Consider the following 10296-nt stretch of genomic DNA (forward strand, 5'->3'; position numbering starts at 1 on the left):
GAGAGGTGATAGCTATATCAGCGGGAGAAGCTCTCCCACCAACATAGTGCTGTCCAAACCAGCATTTAGGTCAGTATAACTTACTTTACACCCCTGAGTGACATAAGTTATACCACTATAACCTGTAGTGTGGAGAAGCCCTCAATAAAAGGCCCATGAAATGGACTTGTCTCTGAATTTGGAAGCACCATTATGTTAAGAGGAGTCACTAGCTGCATCTGGGGCTGCAGGACAGGGCTGGGGGCTTTAGCAGAGCTGGGAGGAAGCCCAGGCCTGGAATAGGAGGCAGTTCTGTGAGTCAGGATTGATGTGAAACCTCTGCATGCTCCTTCACCCTCTTTTGATTCTCTTCTTGCTGTCACCTGCATTTCCACAAGGGATGTCTACTTAAATCTTCAAGGTTTTGACACGATTCAACAAGATTTCCCCCTTCCCTACCCCAATGGTCCTTTTTGAAAGAGGGTATTTATGCCCAGAAGCATGCAAGAAACCCTAGTTCCATTCCTTGTCCCAGGCTCTTGCTAGCTGGGAATGCTGTACATACACAGGCTGCATCTTTATATTCACTCCCCATTTTATGGGCTCTCCAATCTGGACCTAAACTGATTGCCTGTCTTGGAGCGCCCTCGGCTGGCCAATAAGCAGAAATGAAGCAAATTTCATATATTCCATACCCACAGCAATCTGCCACAAAACAGATAGTGTCTGATTCATATCCACTTGTGACCCAGTGCTGGGCTCCCCGCATTCAGCTCTTCAGCTTCCCCTTGGTCATGAGCCAACAATGAGGCAATAACTGAGACCTGTTTGTGACTTCTACCTAGGAGGTTTTGTGTCCCTTGCCTTTGTTTCCACATGGATGTGCAGGGCCTGAACACAAATCTCATTGTAAAGTTCCAGTTCAATCCAAAAACATGATTCCAGAAGCAACAGAGCTCTGGGCATCACAGGGAGTAACACTGCATTAGAGTCAGCTTCACCCAGCTGGCTCAGGCCTTCCTATTCTGCTCTCTCCAGCTCAACAAAGAAAATGTCTTTGCTTGCTGGACTGTTCAGAAACATACCCCAAGGATATTTAGCATCTTCAACTCCCCCTGTTTTTAATGAGAACTGATGACATTCAGCAGCTTGCAGACTGAGGGCCTTTATCACTGCACACCACAGCTGGTCCAAGAGAGAAACTGCGGGGGAATGGGAATGCTGAAGAAAAGTTTTATTCCTCTTCTTAGTTACCAACACAGTGAATGGCCTTTCTGGAGAGAAAAATGACAACCGCTGATAAAGAAATCCCAGGCAATATCTAAGTTAAAATGGAGTTATACGTAAGAGTATGTGTCAGTAATTTAGGGTAAACTATGTTAAAGTGATGGGGTAATTATCCCAAAATCAGGCATTACAAACCAGAAAATTCAAAGGTCGGGTTAAACTTGAAGCCAAATATGTAAAGAAACTATGAGACATCATCACTAAACACACAGAACACCTCCACAGGTCTGCCTTGTGATACCAAATATGATTAGTACAAAGTAGGGCTTGTGGTCCCAGAGTAAAGTGATTTAGCCACAATTTCATAATGAAAGAAATCACAAGGACTAATCACAAGAAGGAGAGAAAAGACTAAACTTCAGTGTGGCAAAAACCACCTTCCCTGGGAACATGGTGTGTGTATGTGTGTAGGGAGTGGGGCATTTCAAGGTGGGGGAATCATATAATCTGCAAGATTCACAGATTTTCCATGAGAAGAAAGCAGAATAATGCCCACCTCTGACAGGGGGACTGTGTGACTTATCCCTGGCAGGCACCAGGCAGTGGGTGCTATGTAAGTAGACAGACTAAGGCTATGTCTACACTACAAAATTAGGTTGAATTTATAGAAGTCGGTTTTGTAGAAAGCGTTTTTATACAGTCGATTGTGTGTATCCCCATACAAATGGTCTTAATGCATTTATCAGGCATTTAGTCGGTGGAGTGCATCCACACTACCGAGGCAACCGTCGACTTCCAGAGCGTTGCACTGTGGGTAGCTATCCCACAGTTCCCACAGTCTCCGCTGCCCATTTGAATTCTGGGTAGAAATCCCAATGCCTGATGGGGCAAAAACATTGTCGCGGGTGGTTCTGGGTACATATCGTCAGGCCCCCCCCCTTCCCTCCCTCCCTCCTTCCGTGAAAGCAAGGGCAGACAATCGTTTTGCGCCTTTTTTCCTGGGTTACCCGAGCAGACGCCACACCACAGCAAGCATGGAGCCCTCTCAGCTCACCGTCACCGTATGTTTCCTGGGTGTTAGCAGACATGGTACTGCATTGCTACACAGCAGCCACTCATTGCCTTTTGGCAGCAGACAGTGCAGTATGACTGGTAGCCATCACTGACATACTCCTGAGTGCTCTTTTAACAGACCTTGGTGAGGTCAGGGGTGCCTGGGCAAACATTGGAGTGACTCAGCCAGGTCATTACCCTTTTAAGTTTCATCTCATAGTGATTCAGTTATGCCAGCAGTCATACCGCACTGTCTTTTAATGAGCAGCGAGGAGATGATGATGGCTAGCAGTCCTACTGCACAGTCTACTGCCAGCAAGATGTATAAAGACAGATGAAGTGGATCAAAACAAGAAATAGACCAGCTTTGTTTTGTATTCATTTTCTCCTCCCTCCCTCTGTGAAATCAATGGCCTGCTAAACCCAGGGTTTTGAGTTCTATCCTTGAGGGGGCCATTCTGTTTCTCCTTGATGCAAAGCCACCCCCTTTGTTGATTTTAATTTCCTGTAAGTCATGTTGTCAGTCGCCCCTCCCTCCATCAAAGCAACGGAAGACAATCGTTCTGCGCCTTTTTTCAGTGGAAACGCCATAGCACTGGGAATATGGAGTCCACTCAGATCACTGTGGCAATTATGAGCACTATAAACATCACATACATTATCCAGCAGGATATGCAGGACTATAACCTGCAAGAAAAGTGAAACCAGGGGAGGAGGTGACTGCAGCGTGGTGACAAGAGTGATGAGGACATGGACATAGTCTTCTCACAAAGTACGGGCCTCTGCAATCTGCACATCCTGGTATTAGTTGGGCAGGTTCATGGCATGGAATGCCGATTCTGGGCCCGGGAAACAAGCAGAGCGGTGGGACCATACCGTGTTGCAGGTCTGGGATGATTCCCAGTGGTTGTGAAACTTTTGCATACGTAAGGGCACTTTCATGGAACTTTATGACTTGCTTTCCCCTGCCCTGACGCGCAGATGAGAGTAGCCCTCACAATTCACAAGCGAGTGGTGATAGCCCTGTTGAAGCTTGCAATGCCAGACAGCTACCGATCAGTCGGGAATCAATTTGGAGTGGGCAAATCTTCTGTGGGGTCTGCTGTGATGCAAGTAGCCAACGCTATCACTGAGCTGCTGCTATCAAGGGTAGTGACTCTGGGAAATGTGCAGGTCATAGTGGATGTCTTTGCTGCAATGGGATTCCCTAACTGTGGTGGGGCGATAGACAGAACCCACATTCCTATCTTGGCACCGGAGCACCAAGCTGGCAAGTACATAAACCGCAAGGGGGTACTTTTCAATGGTGCTGCAAGCACTGGTGGATCACAAGGGATGTTTCACCAACATCAACGTGGGATGGCTGGGAAAGGTACATGACACTCGCATCTTCAGGAACTCTGGTCTGTTTCAAAAGCTGCAGCAAGGGACTTTATTCCCAGACCAGAAAATAACCATTGGGAATGTTGAAATGCCTATAGTTATCCTTGGGGACCCAGCCTACCCCTTAATGCCATGGCTCATGAAGCCATACACAGGCAGCCTGGACAGTAGTCAGGAGCTGTTCAACTATAAGCTGAGCAGGTGCAGAATGGTGGTAGAATGTGCATTTGGGCATTTAAAAGCACGCTGGTGCAGTTTACTAATTCGGTTAGACCTCAGCAAAACCCGTATTCCCATTGTTATTATTGCTTGCTATGCACTCCACAATATCTGTGAGAGTAAGGGGGAAGACGTTTATGGCGGGGTGGGAGGTTGAGGCAAATCGCCTGGCCGCTGATTACATGCGGTTAGACACCAGGGCGGTTAGAAGAATACAGGAGGGTGTGGTGCGCATCAGAGAAGCTTTGAAAACCAGTTTCATGACTGGTCAGGCTACAGTGTGAAAGTTCTGTTTCTCCTTGATGGAAACCTCCCTCACCCCCATTTCATTCTACTTTCCTGTAAGCTAAGCACCCTCCCCTACCCCCTTCGATCACCGCTTGCAGAGGCAATAAAGTCATTGTTGCTTCACATTCATGCATTCTTTATTTATTCATGACACAAATAGGAGGATAACTGCCAAGGTAGCCCAGGAGGGATGGTGGAGGAGGGAAGGACAAGGCCCCACAGCACTTTAAAACTTATTGAATGCCAGCTTTCTGTTGCTTGGGCAATCCTCTAGAGGGGAGTGGCTGGTTGTCCAGAGGCCCCCCACCGCATTCTTGGGCATCTGGGTGAAGAGGCTATGGAACTTGGGGAGGAGGGCGGTTGGTTACACAGGGGCTGTAGTGGCGGTCTGTTCTCCTGCTGCCTTTCCTGCAGCTCAACCATACTCTGGAGCATATGAGTTTGATCCTCCAGCAGCCTCAGCATTGACTCCTGCCTTCTTTCAGCAAGCTGACACCACCTACCATCTTCAGCCCACCGCCTCTCCTGGTGGTCATATTGTGTTTTCCTGCACTCTCAGATTGTCTGCCTCCACGTATTTTGCTGTGCTCTGTCAGTGTGGGAGGACAGCATGAGGTCAGAAAACATTTAATCACAAGTGCGTTTTTTTTCACCTTCTAATCTTCGCTAGCCTCTGGGAAAGAGAAATGCATCCAGCTGGTGGAGGGAAAAAATAAAAAGGGAGTGGTAGTTAAAGAGACACAGTTTATAGAACAATGGGTAGCCTTTCACGGTAAACCTTGCTATTAACATTACATAGCACATGTGCTTTCATTACAAGGTTGCATTTTGCCTCTTATTGAGGGTATGCCGGTTTGGTGTGAGAGATCACACACGCAGTGCTGGGCAACAGAATTCGGCTTGCAGGCAGCCATGGTAATCCACAGTCTTTTGGCTTCTTTAACCTTCACAGCATGTGGGAATGGTTTCAAAACAGCAGTGCCCTCATTTCCCATACGAAGTAGCCGTTGGGTTGGCCATTAAAAATGGGTTGGCAATTTAAAAGGAGGGGCTGTGGTTTCCGGGTTCACATGCAGCAGAAACCCAACTAACACCCCCCCCACACACACACACACACACCCAATTCTCTGGGATGATGGCTTCACCCCTCCCTCCACCACATCGCTAACAGCGGGGAAGATTTCTGTTCAGCCACAGGCAAACAGCCCAGCAGGAACGGGCACCTCTGAATGTCCGCATACTAAAACCACCTTATTTCAACCAGGTGACCATGAATGATATCCCTCTCCTGAGGGTAACACAGAGAGATAAAGAATGGATGTTGTTTGAATGCCAGCAAACACTGGGACCATACGCTGCACTGCTTTGTTCTGCAATGATTCCCGACTACGTGCTACTGGCCTAGTGTGGTACAAGTGTCCTACCATGGAGGATGGAATAAGGCTATTCTCCCCAGAAACCTTTTACAAAGGCTTTGGGAGTACATCCAGAAGAGATTTATGGAGATGTCCCTGGAGGATTTCTGCTCCATCCCCAGACACGTTAACAGACTTTTCCAGTAGCTGTACTGGCCACGAATGCCAGGGCAAATTAATCATTAAACACGCTTGTTTTTAAACCATGTATAATTTTTACAAAGGTACACTCAGCAGAGGTCCCTTCTCAACCTTCTCGGTCCAGGAGCCCTCCTTGGGTGGGTTCGGGGGGTACTGGCTCCAGGTCCAGAGTGAAAAACAGATCCTGGCTGTTGGGGAAACTGGTTTCTCCGCTTCCTTGCTGCCTGCCACTTCCTCGCCCCCAAAACCTGCTTCCATGTTGCCTGCCACTTCTTGGACGGAGTCAAAGCACAGGGTTGGGGTAGTGGTAGCTGCACCCCCTAGAATGGCATGCAGCTCATCATAGAAGCGGCATGTCTGGGGCTCTGAACCGGAGCGGCCGTTTGCCTCTCTGTTTTTTTTGGTAGGCTTGCCTGAGGTCCTTAATTTTCACACGGCACTGCTGCGGGTCCCTGTTATAGCCTCTGTCCTTCATGCCATTAGAGATTTTTTTCAAATATTTTGGCATTTCATCTTTTCGAATGGAGTTCTGCCAGCACGGATTTGTCTCCCCATACAGCGATCAGATCCCATACCTCCTGTTCGGTCCATGCTGGAGCTCTTCAGCGATTCTGGGACTGCATGGTCTCCTGTGATGATGAGCTCTGCATGGTGACCTGTGCAGGTGAACTCACCTCGCTGGCCAAACCGGAAATGAAATTCAAAAGTTTGCGGGCCTTTTCCTGTATACCTGGCCAGTGCATCTGAGTTAAGAACGCTGTCCAGAGCGGTCACAACTGAGCACTCTGGAATAGCCCCCAGAGGCCAATACCATCAGACTGTGTCCACAGTACCCCAAATTAGACCCAGCAAGGCCGATTTCAGCGCTAATTCCCTTGTCGGGGTGGAGTAAAGAAATCGATTTTAGGAGCCCTTTAAGTTGAAAAAAAGGGCTTCGTCGTGTGGACGGGTGCAGGGTTAAATCAAGGTAACACTGCTAAATTCAACCTAAACTCATAGTGTAGACCAGGCCTGAGACCAGAGACCCTGGAATACTCAGGAGGAATTGTGTACTGGGATGATCTTTTGATTTCTTTGCCACCACTAGAACAAAGCACATCTCATGCAGGGATTAGAGCAAGATGAGGCTCTGGTCTGTTGGTCTCCTGCTCCTTCTATCTTGCTCAGCACTGCCAGATGAGGAGTTGAGCAAAAGCCCATGCAGGTGAACTGAAAAGAGGAAAAAATGGAATTTGTGCCATTATTTTGCTTCTTTATGGAGAATAGAGAGTCCTGAAAAAACTTTAAGTGGGAAAGAGTGGGTGGGGCTCTGCTTAATTTTTAATTTTAGAACTGTCAGGAATGCCAAATCTCATTTTCCCTACTTTTTGCTGCCAGCTCCTTAGAGGACACAGATACATGGAGTGGGAGTTCTCTTATTGGGTCACTGAAGAGTCACAGAGTGTTAACCTCTTTTTGTTAAAGATCCTTCTCCAAACTATTTGTTAGGCATTGTATATGGTTAGGTGTTAAAAAAAAAAAGTTTTACACAGCTTGAATTTAAAAACAAAAAACAAAAAAAACCCAAACACCCTTTCTCCTCTCAAATGAATCTGATTTCATAAGAATACACATTCTCCAATCCTCCATAGAGTCTTCCAGGAAAAAGAAAGTAGACAAGACCTGAATTGTTATTGTAAAAGTCAGGCTGGAAAAAAATTAAACACAAACAAAAGCCTTCCAGGTCTTTTTAAATCCATCAAAATAAAAGGAAAGGCGGGGGAAAGGGGGGAAAGCACACAAGCCCTTCCCCTCCCCACTCCCAGAACTGATTTTCCAGATTAACTTTACAAGGTCCTTAAACCATTAGCAATTGAATGTAAGAGCATATCTAGTAAGGTCTCTCCAGGGTTTTCTGCAGGATTTAGAGCTGGAGGGGATGGGCCAAAGCATGTGATAGATTACAAAGGGTCTGAAATGTCCTATGAAGAAACCCCCTCATGATATAAGCATAATGACTGTGGGTAAACACAGAATCAATGGGATGAGCCCCTTCACCACATGGTGTGAAATCAGTCTGGCAAAGTCCCATGAGAAGAAGGGACCCAAGGCAGGATTGTTCCCTATGAATGCTCCAGGAGTTTGCCCAAGAGATGGAGAAGCCCCATCATATAGCATCTAATCCATTTCCCCATAGGACACAGTCAGGGAGACAGCGTGGGAGCAGAGAGGTTGATCTGTGAGCCAACAAGGTAAATGGCAGTTGAAACAGTGTGAACAGAGGAAAGACAAAATGTGAGTAGGGCCCTACCAAATTCACGGCCATGAAAAACAAGTCATGGACTCTGAAATCTGGTCTCCCCCTGTGAAATCTGATCTTTTGTGTGCTTTTACCCCATACTATACAGATTTCACAAGGGGAACCAGTGTTTCTCAAATTGGGGGTCTTGACCCAAAAGGGATTTGCAGGGGGGGTTGCAAGGTTATTTTAGGGGGGTTGCAGTATTGCCACCCTTACTTCTGCACGGACTTCAGAGCTGGGTGGCCGGAGAGCGGCAGCTGCTGGCCAGGCGCCCAGCTCTAAAGACAGCACCCCGCCAGCAGCAGTGCAAAACTAAGGGTGGCAATATCATACTATGCCATCCTTACTTCTGCGCCTCTGCCTTCAGAGTTGGGCAGCTGGAGAGTGCCGTCTGCTGACTGAGGGTCCAGCTCTGCAGGCAGCAGCACAGAAGCAAGGATGACAATACCATACCATGCCATCCTTCCTTCTGTGCTGCTGCTGACAGTGGCTCTGCCTTCAGAGTTGGGACCTCGGCCAGCAGCCGCCGCTCTCCTGCTGCCCAGCTCTGAAGGCAGAGCCACCACCAGCAGCAGTGCAGAAGTAAGAGTAGCAGTACTGCAACCTTCCCTACAATAACCTTGCGACACTCCCCCACGATTCCATTTTGGGTCAGAATCCTTACAATTACAACAATGTAAATTTTCAGATTTAAATAGCTGAAATCATTAAATTTACAGTTTTTAAAATCCAATGACTGTAAAATTGACCAAAATGAACCGTGAATTTGGTAAGGCCCTAAGTATGAGGCAGCAACTGGAGTTGCAGAGGAGGTGGAGGGATGGCTGTTTGAGATTGGGGAAGAGGAGCAGGCTTGTATTAAAAGAGAAAACAAAAAGAGGTTAAGAAGGGAGGGGATCATGAGAATGGAGGCAAAGGAAGTGAGCAACCAGGAGGGGATGGGGCCAATTAAGTAGGAGGAGAAATTAGAAGTGGAGAGCCTTCAAGGAACCACAGAGTCTAGATCAAAGGAACAGGGGGAACTGTGGGGGAAGAGGAAGTAGAATTTGGCAGATCTTGTTGATCAGCACAGTCAAGTGATCCTGCGCAGAGAGGCTGCAGGAGAAAACTGGGTTTGTGGCAAGATTCCTAGGTGACAGATGGACTATGGGGGCTGGGGTTTAAGATGCACATTGAACAGTGACCAGAACAGACTGAATCAGTCCAGTCCCCTGAACAGCAGAACGCAAGAGTCACAGCTTGTGTAACAGGAACATTAGGGCCGTGAAATAGTGTACATTAGAGATCATGGAAATAGCACCTTGGACATTGGTATTAGCTGCACTCTGGTGGTGGCTGGACAGTCACTGACACCGAGCAGGGATGGGTTCTACCTGAATGTTTCCCAGCTGATGATTGTAAACATTGTGGGTTCAAAACAGGGGTGCTGGAACAATTTGTGGAGTGAGGGTGCTGAGAGCCATTGAATCAAATTGTAAACCCTATACATAATAGAAACTACTTCAAGTCAGAGGAGCAGTAGCACCCCCTGCATCCCTAGTTAAAGCACCTACGGTTCAAAATGATTTCCAAGCTTAACTGACAAGAGATCAAAAATGTCAATGCTGGATCCACAGATGCTGTTCAGCCAGCACAGTGCAGCCACAGCATGGCCTAACTGAGTCAACATTAGCACAGCACTGCCACAACCCCAGCACAGGGCAGCCACAGCACCAGCATGGCCTGGCCTGGCTAGCACCTCTCATCTGGAGCTGCTGGGCTCTACAGAGCAGGCCATTTCTGGCAGGGGTTCTGGAACAGTTTTTTTAATGGGGATGCTGAGAGCCATTGAACCAAACTGTAAACCCTGTACATGATGGGAACACTTCAAGCCAGTGAGTGCAGCAGCACCCCTAGTTCCAGCTCCTATGATTGCTGGTGCTCCTTCAGCCATGCTAGGTTGCAGCCCCCTGGGCAGAACAGAGAGTCCTTCCCTCCAAAGCTCTGCACCCCCACCACCCCTCCTTTACAGCACTATGACCACATCACAGCCACCCAGTGGCCCCGCCCCAGTTCCTAGCCCCGCTCGCTCCTGCCTTCTCCCCCCTGCTCGTTCTCAAAGGATCTCATGCAAATCACACACCACCTCCTCCTATCAAGTGGCAGCCAATCAACTTCTGAGTCTCTCCTGTCCGACTCCTGCCAATTTCCGAGGGATTCTGGCCAATGGGGACTTGTCAATCACCAACTGTTGCCATGGCAGCAGATCCTGGCAAGAGTTCCCACCCATCTCCTGGGTTTCCATAGCAGCAATAAACAAACCCTCCGCTT

Source organism: Dermochelys coriacea, chromosome 1 (assembly GCF_009764565.3).
Source record: "Dermochelys coriacea isolate rDerCor1 chromosome 1, rDerCor1.pri.v4, whole genome shotgun sequence".
NCBI lineage: Eukaryota > Metazoa > Chordata > Testudines > Dermochelyidae > Dermochelys > Dermochelys coriacea.